The 15149-nt window shown below is 40.0% G+C and overlaps 9 non-coding genes across 9 annotated transcripts; all 9 read left to right on the top strand.

Annotated features, from left to right (window-relative positions):
* The first annotated feature begins 3523 nt into the window (after window positions 1-3523).
* On the top strand, window positions 3524-3623 carry Trnav-cac (transfer RNA valine (anticodon CAC)). The gene is made up of 2 exons: window positions 3524-3560; window positions 3588-3623. It is a non-coding gene; the product is annotated as a tRNA-Val (tRNA).
* A 390-nt stretch (window positions 3624-4013) lies between these two features.
* Window positions 4014-4113, top strand: Trnam-cau (transfer RNA methionine (anticodon CAU)). Its single transcript has 2 exons — window positions 4014-4050; window positions 4078-4113. It is a non-coding gene; the product is annotated as a tRNA-Met (tRNA).
* Window positions 4114-4503: 390 nt separating this feature from the next.
* On the top strand, window positions 4504-4603 carry Trnam-cau (transfer RNA methionine (anticodon CAU)). The gene is made up of 2 exons: window positions 4504-4540; window positions 4568-4603. It is a non-coding gene; the product is annotated as a tRNA-Met (tRNA).
* Window positions 4604-5483: 880 nt separating this feature from the next.
* On the top strand, window positions 5484-5583 carry Trnam-cau (transfer RNA methionine (anticodon CAU)). The gene is made up of 2 exons: window positions 5484-5520; window positions 5548-5583. It is a non-coding gene; the product is annotated as a tRNA-Met (tRNA).
* Window positions 5584-5973: 390 nt separating this feature from the next.
* On the top strand, window positions 5974-6073 carry Trnam-cau (transfer RNA methionine (anticodon CAU)). Its single transcript has 2 exons — window positions 5974-6010; window positions 6038-6073. It is a non-coding gene; the product is annotated as a tRNA-Met (tRNA).
* Window positions 6074-7933: 1860 nt separating this feature from the next.
* Trnam-cau (transfer RNA methionine (anticodon CAU)) lies at window positions 7934-8033 on the top strand. Its single transcript has 2 exons — window positions 7934-7970; window positions 7998-8033. It is a non-coding gene; the product is annotated as a tRNA-Met (tRNA).
* Window positions 8034-9893: 1860 nt separating this feature from the next.
* On the top strand, window positions 9894-9993 carry Trnam-cau (transfer RNA methionine (anticodon CAU)). The gene is made up of 2 exons: window positions 9894-9930; window positions 9958-9993. It is a non-coding gene; the product is annotated as a tRNA-Met (tRNA).
* An 880-nt stretch (window positions 9994-10873) lies between these two features.
* On the top strand, window positions 10874-10973 carry Trnam-cau (transfer RNA methionine (anticodon CAU)). The gene is made up of 2 exons: window positions 10874-10910; window positions 10938-10973. It is a non-coding gene; the product is annotated as a tRNA-Met (tRNA).
* Window positions 10974-14303: 3330 nt separating this feature from the next.
* Window positions 14304-14403, top strand: Trnam-cau (transfer RNA methionine (anticodon CAU)). Its single transcript has 2 exons — window positions 14304-14340; window positions 14368-14403. It is a non-coding gene; the product is annotated as a tRNA-Met (tRNA).
* Window positions 14404-15149: the final 746 nt, after the last annotated feature.

Genomic DNA, 15149 nt, shown 5'->3' on the forward strand with positions numbered 1-15149 from the left:
ATCAGTAATGATATTAATTCTTTGATATACCAACATGCTGATGACACAACAGTTACTGTCTCAGATGTTAACTCTGTCCTTGAAACATTTAGTACAGTTAACTTCTATTGTGAGGCAACGGGTGCAAAAATCAATGTTGAAAAATCGCAAATTTTGTTATTGGGTAAAACAAGGTTTAGAGATTTTTCAATCAACATTCCGGTTAAAGTGAAAAGAGATTGTATAGAAGTATTTGGCATTTATTTCGGCATCGACAAAGCGATGTGTGAAACTTTAAACTGGAGGAAGAAAATGGACAAAATACAAGCACTGTTAAATTCATGGCTGCGTAGACAGTTAACCTTACAAGGCAGAGCCATTGTTATTAATATCCTTATGAGCTCTCGTTTGTGGTATATGTTCACTGTACTATCTGTTCCATATTGGGTGGAGAAAAAATTTACACAAATGTTTAGAGACTTTTTATGGGATAACAAACCTGCCAAAATAGCACACGGTACATGCACTGGTGTTTGTTTAGATGGAGGTCTTAATATACCAGATTTACGTTTTAAAAAATATGCTTTAAGGCTGAAATTACTGAGAGCCTATGTCAATTGTCAGCTCAGTTGTATTTGGAAACAAACATTTGTATATTTTATGTCACATCTTCTGAACATGAACTTAGGAATTGATGCTTTAAGCCTTGAATATGATAAAGCCTATTTACAGAATATAAGTCCATTTTATGCAGAGTTACTAGCTGCATCGAATGAATTGAATGAAGGAAAAAGACCATTACTTAAAAAGGTAGATGATATCATGAATCAGCCAATATTTAAGAATCCATTGATTACATTCAATGGAAAAGCTCTTATGTTTCAGTCATTTATTTCAAGTGGAATTATTTGCATCAAGCATATTTGTTTTGAAGTTATTCCAAAATTCATGTCTGGACACATTATTGTTAATATAATCCATGACACCTTACCTGAGATGGATGTAAGTACCATACAACAATGTTATGCCATTATTTTATTAGCGCTTCCGTCAGAGTGGAAAAAGATCATTTTGTCAGAGGTTGCCACTAACTCCCCATCAAGAGACATAACATGCACTGTTCAAAACCAGGATCTGTCTGTTGATTTATTCACAACAAAATTTTGTTATGAAGTTCTCAGGAAAAAACATTTCAAGGAACCAGTAGCTATCGCTTGGTGGAATCAGCTTGCACTGGATATTAATTGGAAAGATATTTGGATGAATGTATGGGAAAAAGATAAATCAACAGACTCCATACAGTTAGATTTTAAAATTGCACATAATATTGTTTTCACATATGATAAACTTCTAAAAATTGGACTGTCAAACACTGATGATTGTCCAGTGTGTCACATACAAACAGAAGACATTTTACATCTGTTCGTCTTCTGCAAGGAGTTATCGCCCTTGCAAGACCTCATCACTGAAATGTTGACAGATGTGTGCCAGGACACAGGCTTTAGTTTTGGACAGTTATCTATCTGGTTATTGTTTGGGTTCTTACCGGAAAAGAAGTTGTCGTCTAAAGCATTCATGGACATTGTATTCTCAATTTATCGTCTAGCTGTATTTAAAAGGAGGGTGATATTGAGCCAAAACATGATTTCATTTCACATGAAGGCTTTTTTCAAATCATTGATAAGACGTCATTTTAGCCTGTTGTTCTTTAAATATTCCAAAGCAAATCAATCACACATTTTCATTCAAAAATATGTCATGAGCAATACATTCATATCGTTGGATGGAAATGAGATTGTTCTACACTCACCGTTAGATTAGAATATTACATAATGCTTTATAAATACTGGGGTACTCAGATTAGCTACATTAAACATATTATACATTTATTCGGGTATATTTCTTCATTGTAACCTATAAAAAACTTCTGAACATTTCTATGAAAATATACTTCCTCTCTTTTCAACTGAAATGTTAGGCACTGCCACCACAAATCTGTGATACATATTTAATTTTGAGGTGGTAGTGTAAGCACTGTCTGCGACTTTACTTCTACAATTTTGTGAATAAATATTTTCATGAAAAAAAAAAGGTAGCGCGTCAGTCTCATAATCAGTCAAGCTTCCAATGTCAGAGCAATCTGCAGGTCGTGAGTTCGATCCTCACCCGGGGCATTTCTTTTTTCTGTTTTTCCTTCATAATCATTACCATATTCGTTTCAAACTGTTTCCACTCAGTTTTTGTACTGCTGTACCCGTCTGCCTGAAATAGTCTGACCGATAAATATGTGACAAATGCAGGAAACACGAAATGGCTGTACAGCCACAACACAGGAAGTGCTTACATCAAGAAAATAAACGCATGTTTCAATTCCTTTTTCAAGTACACTCCTCCTTACGTCTCTCAGGATTATGATGTTAACTTCTGTTTCCTCACATTGTGCATCATTTACAACAGTCGAATGCAAGTTAAGGTGTTGAAAAACCAGCACAGTCTCCATTTATCTGGCACGTGATTTGTGACAGTTGAGAAATATATATCTAAATTTCCGACCAGCGTTTCAAGCCTCGGTAGCGCAGTAGGTATCGCGTCAGTCTCATAATCAGTCAAGCTTCCAATGTCAGAGCAATGTGAAGGTCCTGAGTTCGATCCTCACCCGGGGCGTTTCGTTTTTCTGTTTTTCCTTCATAATCATTACCATATTCGTTTCAAACTGTTTCCACTGAGCTCTTCTACTGCTGTAACCGTCTGCCTGAAATAGTCTGACCGATAAATATGTGACAAATGCAGGAAACACGAAATGGCTGTACAGCCACAACACAGGAAGTGCTTACATGAAGAAAATAAACGCATTTTTCAATTCCTTTTTCAAGTACACTCCTCCTTACGTCTCTCAGGATTATGATGTTAACTGCTGTTTCCTCATATTGTGCATCATTTACAACAGTCGAATGCAAGTTAAGGTGTTGAAAAACCAGCACAGTATCCAATTGTCTGGCACTTCATTTGTGACAGTTGAGAAATATATATCTAAATTTCCGACCAACGTTTCAAGCCTCGGAAGCGCAGGAGGTATCGCGTCAGTCTCATAATTAGTCAAGCTTCCAATGTCAGAGCAATCTGAAGGTCGTGAGTTCGATCCTCCCGCGGGGCATTTCGTTTTTCTGTTTTTCCTTCATAATCATTACCATATTCGTTTCAAACTGTTTCCACTCAGTTTTTGTACTGCTGTACCCGTCTGCCTGAAATAGTCTGACCGATAAATATGTGACAAATGCAGGAAACACGAAATGGCTGTACAGCCACAACACAGGAAATGCTTACATGAAGAAAATAAACGCATTTTTCAATTCCTTTTTCAAGTACACTCCTCCTTACGTCTCTCAGGATTATGATGTTAACTTCTGTTTCCTCACATTGTGCATCATTTACAACAGTCGAATGCAAGTTAAGGTGTTGAAAAACCAATACAGTCTCCATTTATCTGGCACGTGATTTGTGACAGTTGAGAAATATATATCTAAATTTCAGATCAGCGTTTCAAGCCTCGGTAGCGCAGTAGGTAGCGCGTCAGTCTCACAATCAGTCAAGCTTCCAATGTCAGGGCAATCTGAAGGTCGTGAGTTCGATCCTCACCCGGGGCATTTCGTTTTTCTGTTTTTCCTTCATAATCATTACCATATTCGTTTCAAACTGTTTCCACTGAGCTCTTCTACTGCTGTACCCGTCTGCCTGAAATAGTCTGACCGATAAATATGTGACAAATGCAGGAAACACGAAATGGCTGTACAGCCACAACACAGGAAGTGCTTACATGAAGAAAATAAACGCATTTTTCAATTCCTTTTTCAAGTACACTCCTCCTTACGTCTCTCAGGATTATGATGTTAACTTCTGTTTCCTCACATTGTGCATCATTTACAACAGTCGAATGCAAGTTAAGGTGTTGAAAAACCAGCACAGTATCCAATTGTCTGGCACTTCATTTGTGACAGTTGAGAAATATATATCTAAATTTCCGACCAACGTTTCAAGCCTCGGTAGCGCAGTAGGTAGCGCGTCAGTCTCATAATCAGTCAAGCTTCCAATGTCAGAGCAATCTGAAGGTCGTGAGTTCGATCCTCACCCGGGGCATTTCTTTTTTCTGTTTTTCCTTCATAATCATTACCATATTCGTTTCAAACTGTTTCCACTCAGCTCTTCTACTGCTGTACCCGTCTGCATGAAATAGTCTGACCGATAAATATGTGACAAATGCAGCAAACACGAAATGGCTGTACAGCCACAACACAGGAAGTGCTTACATGAAGAAAATAAACGCATTTTTCAATTCCTTTTTCAAGTACACTCCTCCTTACGTCTCTCAGGATTATGATGTTAACTTCTGTTTCCTCATACTGTGCATCATTTACAACAGTCGAATGCAAGTTAAGGTGTTGAAAAACCAGCACAGTATCCAATTGTCTGGAACTTCATTTGTGACAGTTGAGAAATATATATCTAAATTTCCGACCAACGTTTCAAGCCTCGGTAGCGCAGTAGGTAGCGCGTCAGTCTCATAATCAGTCAAGCTTCCAATGTCAGAGCAATCTGAAGGTCGTGAGTTCGATCCTCACCCGGGGCATTTCGTTTTTCTGTTTTTCCTTCATAATCATTACCATATTCGTTTCAAACTATTTCCACTCAGCTTTTCTACTGCTGTACCCGTCTGCCTGAAATAGTCTGACCGATAAATATGTGACAAATGCAGCAAACACGAAATGGCTGTACAGCCACAACACAGGAAGTGCTTACATGAAGAAAATAAACGCATTTTTCAATTCCTTTTTCAAGTACACTCCTCCTTACGTCTCTCAGGATTATGATGTTAGCTTCTATTTCCTCATATTGTGCATCATTTACAACAGTCGAATGCAAGTTAAGGTGTTGAAAAACCAGCACAGTATCCAATTGTCTGGCACTTCATTTGTGACAGTTGAGAAATATATATCTAAATTTCCCACCAACGTTTCAAGCCTCGGAAGCGCAGGAGGTATCGCGTCAGTCTCATAATCAGTCAAGCTTCCAATGTCAGAGCAATCTGCAGGTCGTGAGTTCGATCCTCACCCGGGGCATTTCGTTTTTCTGTTTTTCCTTCATAATCATTACCATATTCGTTTCAAACTGTTTCCACTGAGCTCTTCTACTGCTGTACCCGTCTGCCTGAAATAGTCTGACCGATAAATATGTGACAAATGCAGGAAACACGAAATGGCTGTACAGCCACAACACAGGAAGTGCTTACATGAAGAAAATAAACGCATTTTTCAATTCCTTTTTCAAGTACACTCCTCCTTACGTCTCTCAGGATTATGATGTTAACTTCTGTTTCCTCACATTGTGCATCATTTACAACAGTCGAATGCAAGTTAAGGTGTTGAAAAAGCAGCACAGTATCCAATTGTCTGGCACTTCATTTGTGACAGTTGAGAAATATATATCTAAATTTCCGACCAACGTTTCAAGCCTCGGTAGCGCAGTAGGTAGCGCGTCAGTCTCATAATCAGTCAAGCTTCCAATGTCAGAGCAATCTGAAGGTCGTGAGTTCGATCCTCACCCGGGGCATTTCTTTTTTCTGTTTTTCCTTCATAATCATTACCATATTCGTTTCAAACTGTTTCCACTCAGCTCTTCTACTGCTGTACCCGTCTGCATGAAATAGTCTGACCGATAAATATGTGACAAATGCAGGAAACACGAAATGGCTGTACAGCCACAACACAGGAAGTGCTTACATGAAGAAAATAAACGCATTTTTCAATTCCTTTTTCAAGTACACTCCTCCTTACGTCTCTCAGGATTATGATGTTAACTTCTGTTTCCTCATACTGTGCATCATTTACAACAGTCGAATGCAAGTTAAGGTGTTGAAAAACCAGCACAGTATCCAATTGTCTGGCACTTCATTTGTGACAGTTGAGAAATATATATCTAAATTTCCGACCAACGTTTCAAGCCTCGGTAGCGCAGTAGGTAGCGCGTCAGTCTCATAATCAGTCAAGCTTCCAATGTCAGAGCAATCTGAAGGTCGTGAGTTCGATCCTCACCCGGGGCATTTCGTTTTTCTGTTTTTCCTTCATAATCATTACCATATTCGTTTCAAACTATTTCCACTCAGCTTTTCTACTGCTGTACCCGTCTGCCTGAAATAGTCTGACCGATAAATATGTGACAAATGCAGCAAACACGAAATGGCTGTACAGCCACAACACAGGAAGTGCTTACATGAAGAAAATAAACGCATTTTTCAATTCCTTTTTCAAGTACACTCCTCCTTACGTCTCTCAGGATTATGATGTTAGCTTGTGTTTCCTCACATTGTGCATCATTTACAACAGTCGAATGCAAGTTAAGGTGTTGAAAAACCAGCACAGTCTCCATTTATCTGGCAAATGATTTGTGACAGTTGAGAAATATATATCTAAATTTCCGATCAACGTTTCAAGCCTCGGTAGCGCAGTAGGTAGCGCGTCAGTCTCATAATCAGTCAAGCTTCCAATGTCAGAGCAATCTGAAGGTCGTGAGTTCGATCCTCCCGCGGGGCATTTCGTTTTTCTGTTTTTCCTTCATAATCATTACCATATTCGTTTCAAACTGTTTCCACTGAGCTCTTCTACTGCTGTACCCGTCTGCCTGAAATAGTCTGACCGATAAATATGTGACAAATGCAGGAAACACGAAATGGCTGTACAGCCACAACACAGGAAGTGCTTACATGAAGAAAATAAACGCATTTTTCAATTCCTTTTTCAAGTACACTCCTCCTTACGTCTCTCAGGATTATGATGTTAACTTCTGTTTCCTCACATTGTGCATCATTTACAACAGTCGAATGCAAGTTAAGGTGTTGAAAAACCAGCACAGTATCCAATTGTCTGGCACTTCATTTGTGACAGTTGAGAAATATATATCTAAATTTCCGACCAACGTTTCAAGCCTCGGTAGCGCAGTAGGTAGCGCGTCAGTCTCATAATCAGTCAAGCTTCCAATGTCAGAGCAATCTAAAGGTCGTGAGTTCGATCCTCACCCGGGGCATTTCGTTTTTCTGTTTTTCCTTCATAATCATTACCATATTCGTTTCAAACTGTTTCCACTGAGCTCTTCTACTGCTGTAACCGTCTGCCTGAAATAGTCTGACCGATAAATATGTGACAAATGCAGCAAACACGAAATGGCTGTACAGCCACAACACAGGAAGTGCTTACATGAAAAAAATAAACGCATTTTTCAATTCCTTTTTCAAGTACACTCCTCCTTACGTCTCTCAGGATTATGATGTTAACTTCTGTTTCCTCACAATGTGCATCATTTACAACAGTCGAATGCAAGTTAAGGTGTTGAAAAACCAGCACAGTATCCAATTGTCTGGCACTTCATTTGTGACAGTTGAGAAATATATATCTAAATTTCCGACCAACGTTTCAAGCCTCGGTAGCGCAGTAGGTAGCGCGTCAGTCTCATAATCAGTCAAGCTTCCAATGTCAGACCAATCTAAAGGTCGTGAGTTCGATCCTCACCCGGGGCATTTCGTTTTTCTGTTTTTCCTTCATAATCATTACCATATTCGTTTCAAACTGTTTCCACTGAGCTCTTCTACTGCTGTAACCGTCTGCCTGAAATAGTCTGACTGATAAATATGTGACAAATGCAGCAAACACGAAATGGCTGTACAGCCACAACACAGGAAGTGCTTACATCAAGAAAATAAACGCATTTTTCAATTCCTTTTTCAAGTACACTCCTCCTTACGTCTCTCAGGATTATGATGTTAACTTCTGTTTCCTCACAATGTGCATCATTTACAACAGTCGAATGCAAGTTAAGGTGTTGAAAAAGCAGCACAGTATCCAATTGTCTGGCACGTGATTTGTGACAGTTGAGAAATATATATCTAAATTTCCGACCAACGTTTCAAGCCTCGGTAGCGCAGTAGGTAGCGCGTCAGTCTCATAATCAGTCAAGCTTCCAATGTCAGAGCAATCTGAAGGTCGTGAGTTCGATCCTCACCCGGGGCATTTCGTTTTTCTGTTTTTCCTTCATAATCATTACCATATTCGTTTCAAACTGTTTCCACTCAGCTCTTCTACTGCTGTACCCGTCTGCCTGAAATAGTCTGACCGATAAGTATGTGACAAATGCAGCAAACAGGAAATGGCTGTACAGCCACAACACAGGAAGTGCTTACATGAAGAAAATAAACGCATTTTTCAATTCCTTTTTCAAGTACACTCCTCCTTACGTCTCTCAGGATTATGATGTTAGCTTGTGTTTCCTCACATTGTGCATCATTTACAACAGTCGAATGCAAGTTAAGGTGTTGAAAAACCAGCACAGTCTCCATTTATCTGGCAAATGATTTGTGACAGTTGAGAAATATATATCTAAATTTCCGATCAACGTTTCAAGCCTCGTTAGCGCAGTAGGTAGCGCGTCAGTCTCATAATCAGTCAAGCTTCCAATGTCAGAGCAATCTGAAGGTCGTGAGTTCGATCCTCCCGCGGGGCATTTCGTTTTTCTGTTTTTCCTTCATAATCATTACCATATTCGTTTCAAACTGTTTCCACTGAGCTCTTCTACTGCTGTACCCGTCTGCCTGAAATAGTCTGACCGATAAATATGTGACAAATGCAGGAAACACGAAATGGCTGTACAGCCACAACACAGGAAGTGCTTACATGAAGAAAATAAACGCATTTTTCAATTCCTTTTTCAAGTACACTCCTCCTTACGTCTCTCAGGATTATGATGTTAACTTCTGTTTCCTCACATTGTGCATCATTTACAACAGTCGAATGCAAGTTAAGGTGTTGAAAAACCAGCACAGTATCCAATTGTCTGGCACTTCATTTGTGACAGTTGAGAAATATATATCTAAATTTCCGACCAACGTTTCAAGCCTCGGTAGCGCAGTAGGTAGCGCGTCAGTCTCATAATCAGTCAAGCTTCCAATGTCAGAGCAATCTAAAGGTCGTGAGTTCGATCCTCACCCGGGGCATTTCGTTTTTCTGTTTTTCCTTCATAATCATTACCATATTCGTTTCAAACTGTTTCCACTGAGCTCTTCTACTGCTGTAACCGTCTGCCTGAAATAGTCTGACCGATAAATATGTGACAAATGCAGCAAACACGAAATGGCTGTACAGCCACAACACAGGAAGTGCTTACATGAAGAAAATAAACGCATTTTTCAATTCCTTTTTCAAGTACACTCCTCCTTACGTCTCTCAGGATTATGATGTTAACTTCTGTTTCCTCACAATGTGCATCATTTACAACAGTCGAATGCAAGTTAAGGTGTTGAAAAACCAGCACAGTATCCAATTGTCTGGCACTTCATTTGTGACAGTTGAGAAATATATATCTAAATTTCCGACCAACGTTTCAAGCCTCGGTAGCGCAGTAGGTAGCGCGTCAGTCTCATAATCAGTCAAGCTTCCAATGTCAGACCAATCTAAAGGTCGTGAGTTCGATCCTCACCCGGGGCATTTCGTTTTTCTGTTTTTCCTTCATAATCATTACCATATTCGTTTCAAACTGTTTCCACTGAGCTCTTCTACTGCTGTAACCGTCTGCCTGAAATAGTCTGACTGATAAATATGTGACAAATGCAGCAAACACGAAATGGCTGTACAGCCACAACACAGGAAGTGCTTACATGAAGAAAATAAACGCATTTTTCAATTCCTTTTTCAAGTACACTCCTCCTTACGTCTCTCAGGATTATGATGTTAACTTCTGTTTCCTCACAATGTGCATCATTTACAACAGTCGAATGCAAGTTAAGGTGTTGAAAAAGCAGCACAGTATCCAATTGTCTGGCACGTGATTTGTGACAGTTGAGAAATATATATCTAAATTTCCGACCAACGTTTCAAGCCTCGGTAGCGCAGTAGGTAGCGCGTCAGTCTCATAATCAGTCAAGCTTCCAATGTCAGAGCAATCTGAAGGTCGTGAGTTCGATCCTCACCCGGGGCATTTCGTTTTTCTGTTTTTCCTTCATAATCATTACCATATTCGTTTCAAACTGTTTCCACTCAGCTCTTCTACTGCTGTACCCGTCTGCCTGAAATAGTCTGACCGATAAGTATGTGACAAATGCAGCAAACAGGAAATGGCTGTACAGCCACAACACAGGAAGTGCTTACATGAAGAAAATAAACGCATTTTTCAATTCCTTTTTCAAGTACACTCCTCCTTACGTCTCTCAGGATTATGATGTTAACTGCTGTTTCGTCATATTGTGCATCATTTACAACAGTCGAATGCAAGTTAAGGTGTTGAAAAACCAGCACAGTATCCAATTGTCTGGCACTTCATTTGTGACAGTTGAGAAATATATATCTAAATTTCCGACCAACGTTTCAAGCCTCGGTAGCGCAGTAGGTAGCGCGTCAGTCTCATAATCAGTCAAGCTTCCAATGTCAGACCAATCTAAAGGTCGTGAGTTCGATCCTCACCCGGGGCATTTCGTTTTTCTGTTTTTCCTTCATAATCATTACCATATTCGTTTCAAACTGTTTCCACTGAGCTCTTCTACTGCTGTAACCGTCTGCCTGAAATAGTCTGACTGATAAATATGTGACAAATGCAGCAAACACGAAATGGCTGTACAGCCACAACACAGGAAGTGCTTACATCAAGAAAATAAACGCATTTTTCAATTCCTTTTTCAAGTACACTCCTCCTTACGTCTCTCAGGATTATGATGTTAACTTCTGTTTCCTCACAATGTGCATCATTTACAACAGTCGAATGCAAGTTAAGGTGTTGAAAAAGCAGCACAGTATCCAATTGTCTGGCACGTGATTTGTGACAGTTGAGAAATATATATCTAAATTTCCGACCAACGTTTCAAGCCTCGGTAGCGCAGTAGGTAGCGCGTCAGTCTCATAATCAGTCAAGCTTCCAATGTCAGAGCAATCTGAAGGTCGTGAGTTCGATCCTCACCCGGGGCATTTCGTTTTTCTGTTTTTCCTTCATAATCATTACCATATTCGTTTCAAACTGTTTCCACTCAGCTCTTCTACTGCTGTACCCGTCTGCCTGAAATAGTCTGACCGATAAGTATGTGACAAATGCAGCAAACAGGAAATGGCTGTACAGCCACAACACAGGAAGTGCTTACATGAAGAAAATAAACGCATTTTTCAATTCCTTTTTCAAGTACACTCCTCCTTACGTCTCTCAGGATTATGATGTTAGCTTGTGTTTCCTCACATTGTGCATCATTTACAACAGTCGAATGCAAGTTAAGGTGTTGAAAAACCAGCACAGTCTCCATTTATCTGGCAAATGATTTGTGACAGTTGAGAAATATATATCTAAATTTCCGATCAACGTTTCAAGCCTCGGTAGCGCAGTAGGTAGCGCGTCAGTCTCATAATCAGTCAAGCTTCCAATGTCAGAGCAATCTGAAGGTCGTGAGTTCGATCCTCCCGCGGGGCATTTCGTTTTTCTGTTTTTCCTTCATAATCATTACCATATTCGTTTCAAACTGTTTCCACTGAGCTCTTCTACTGCTGTACCCGTCTGCCTGAAATAGTCTGACCGATAAATATGTGACAAATGCAGGAAACACGAAATGGCTGTACAGCCACAACACAGGAAGTGCTTACATGAAGAAAATAAACGCATTTTTCAATTCCTTTTTCAAGTACACTCCTCCTTACGTCTCTCAGGATTATGATGTTAACTTCTGTTTCCTCACATTGTGCATCATTTACAACAGTCGAATGCAAGTTAAGGTGTTGAAAAACCAGCACAGTATCCAATTGTCTGGCACTTCATTTGTGACAGTTGAGAAATATATATCTAAATTTCCGACCAACGTTTCAAGCCTCGGTAGCGCAGTAGGTAGCGCGTCAGTCTCATAATCAGTCAAGCTTCCAATGTCAGAGCAATCTAAAGGTCGTGAGTTCGATCCTCACCCGGGGCATTTCGTTTTTCTGTTTTTCCTTCATAATCATTACCATATTCGTTTCAAACTGTTTCCACTGAGCTCTTCTACTGCTGTAACCGTCTGCCTGAAATAGTCTGACCGATAAATATGTGACAAATGCAGCAAACACGAAATGGCTGTACAGCCACAACACAGGAAGTGCTTACATGAAGAAAATAAACGCATTTTTCAATTCCTTTTTCAAGTACACTCCTCCTTACGTCTCTCAGGATTATGATGTTAACTTCTGTTTCCTCACAATGTGCATCATTTACAACAGTCGAATGCAAGTTAAGGTGTTGAAAAACCAGCACAGTATCCAATTGTCTGGCACTTCATTTGTGACAGTTGAGAAATATATATCTAAATTTCCGACCAACGTTTCAAGCCTCGGTAGCGCAGTAGGTAGCGCGTCAGTCTCATAATCAGTCAAGCTTCCAATGTCAGACCAATCTAAAGGTCGTGAGTTCGATCCTCACCCGGGGCATTTCGTTTTTCTGTTTTTCCTTCATAATCATTACCATATTCGTTTCAAACTGTTTCCACTGAGCTCTTCTACTGCTGTAACCGTCTGCCTGAAATAGTCTGACTGATAAATATGTGACAAATGCAGCAAACACGAAATGGCTGTACAGCCACAACACAGGAAGTGCTTACATGAAGAAAATAAACGCATTTTTCAATTCCTTTTTCAAGTACACTCCTCCTTACGTCTCTCAGGATTATGATGTTAACTTCTGTTTCCTCACAATGTGCATCATTTACAACAGTCGAATGCAAGTTAAGGTGTTGAAAAAGCAGCACAGTATCCAATTGTCTGGCACGTGATTTGTGACAGTTGAGAAATATATATCTAAATTTCCGACCAACGTTTCAAGCCTCGGTAGCGCAGTAGGTAGCGCGTCAGTCTCATAATCAGTCAAGCTTCCAATGTCAGAGCAATCTGAAGGTCGTGAGTTCGATCCTCCCGCGGGGCATTTCGTTTTTCTGTTTTTCCTTCATAATCATTACCATATTCGTTTCAAACTGTTTCCACTGAGCTCTTCTACTGCTGTACCCGTCTGCCTGAAATAGTCTGACCGATAAATATGTGACAAATGCAGGAAACACGAAATGGCTGTACAGCCACAACACAGGAAGTGCTTACATGAAGAAAATAAACGCATTTTTCAATTCCTTTTTCAAGTACACTCCTCCTTACGTCTCTCAGGATTATGATGTTAACTTCTGTTTCCTCACATTGTGCATCATTTACAACAGTCGAATGCAAGTTAAGGTGTTGAAAAACCAGCACAGTATCCAATTGTCTGGCACTTCATTTGTGACAGTTGAGAAATATATATCTAAATTTCCGACCAACGTTTCAAGCCTCGGTAGCGCAGTAGGTAGCGCGTCAGTCTCATAATCAGTCAAGCTTCCAATGTCAGAGCAATCTAAAGGTCGTGAGTTCGATCCTCACCCGGGGCATTTCGTTTTTCTGTTTTTCCTTCATAATCATTACCATATTCGTTTCAAACTGTTTCCACTGAGCTCTTCTACTGCTGTAACCGTCTGCCTGAAATAGTCTGACCGATAAATATGTGACAAATGCAGCAAACACGAAATGGCTGTACAGCCACAACACAGGAAGTGCTTACATGAAGAAAATAAACGCATTTTTCAATTCCTTTTTCAAGTACACTCCTCCTTACGTCTCTCAGGATTATGATGTTAACTTCTGTTTCCTCACAATGTGCATCATTTACAACAGTCGAATGCAAGTTAAGGTGTTGAAAAACCAGCACAGTATCCAATTGTCTGGCACTTCATTTGTGACAGTTGAGAAATATATATCTAAATTTCCGACCAACGTTTCAAGCCTCGGTAGCGCAGTAGGTAGCGCGTCAGTCTCATAATCAGTCAAGCTTCCAATGTCAGACCAATCTAAAGGTCGTGAGTTCGATCCTCACCCGGGGCATTTCGTTTTTCTGTTTTTCCTTCATAATCATTACCATATTCGTTTCAAACTGTTTCCACTGAGCTCTTCTACTGCTGTAACCGTCTGCCTGAAATAGTCTGACTGATAAATATGTGACAAATGCAGCAAACACGAAATGGCTGTACAGCCACAACACAGGAAGTGCTTACATGAAGAAAATAAACGCATTTTTCAATTCCTTTTTCAAGTACACTCCTCCTTACGTCTCTCAGGATTATGATGTTAACTTCTGTTTCCTCACAATGTGCATCATTTACAACAGTCGAATGCAAGTTAAGGTGTTGAAAAAGCAGCACAGTATCCAATTGTCTGGCACGTGATTTGTGACAGTTGAGAAATATATATCTAAATTTCCGACCAACGTTTCAAGCCTCGGTAGCGCAGTAGGTAGCGCGTCAGTCTCATAATCAGTCAAGCTTCCAATGTCAGAGCAATCTGAAGGTCGTGAGTTCGATCCTCACCCGGGGCATTTCGTTTTTCTGTTTTTCCTTCATAATCATTACCATATTCGTTTCAAACTGTTTCCACTCAGCTCTTCTACTGCTGTACCCGTCTGCCTGAAATAGTCTGACCGATAAGTATGTGACAAATGCAGCAAACAGGAAATGGCTGTACAGCCACAACACAGGAAGTGCTTACATGAAGAAAATAAACGCATTTTTCAATTCCTTTTTCAAGTACACTCCTCCTTACGTCTCTCAGGATTATGATGTTAACTGCTGTTTCGTCATATTGTGCATCATTTACAACAGTCGAATGCAAGTTAAGGTGTTGAAAAACCAGCACAGTATCCAATTGTCTGGCACTTCATTTGTGACAGTTGAGAAATATATATCTAAATTTCCGATCAGCGTTTCAAGCCTCGGTAGCGCAGTAGGTAGCGCGTCAGTCTCATAATCAGTCAAGCTTCCAATGTCAGAGCAGTCTGAAGGTCGTGAGTTCGATCCTCACCCGGGGCATTTCGTTTTCCTGTTTTTCCTTCATAATCATTACCATATTCGTTTCAAACTGTTTCCACTGAGCTCTTCTACTGCTGTACCCGTCTGCCTGAAATAGTCTGACCGATAAATATGTGACAAATGCAGCAAACACGAAATGGCTGTACAGCCACAACACAGGAAGTGCTTACATGAAGAAAATAAACGCATTTTTCAATTCCTTTTTCAAGTACACTCCTCCTTACGTCTCTCAGGATTATGATGTTAACTGCTGTTT

Source organism: Haliotis asinina, chromosome 2, assembly GCF_037392515.1.
Source record: "Haliotis asinina isolate JCU_RB_2024 chromosome 2, JCU_Hal_asi_v2, whole genome shotgun sequence".
Taxonomy (NCBI): domain Eukaryota; kingdom Metazoa; phylum Mollusca; class Gastropoda; order Lepetellida; family Haliotidae; genus Haliotis; species Haliotis asinina.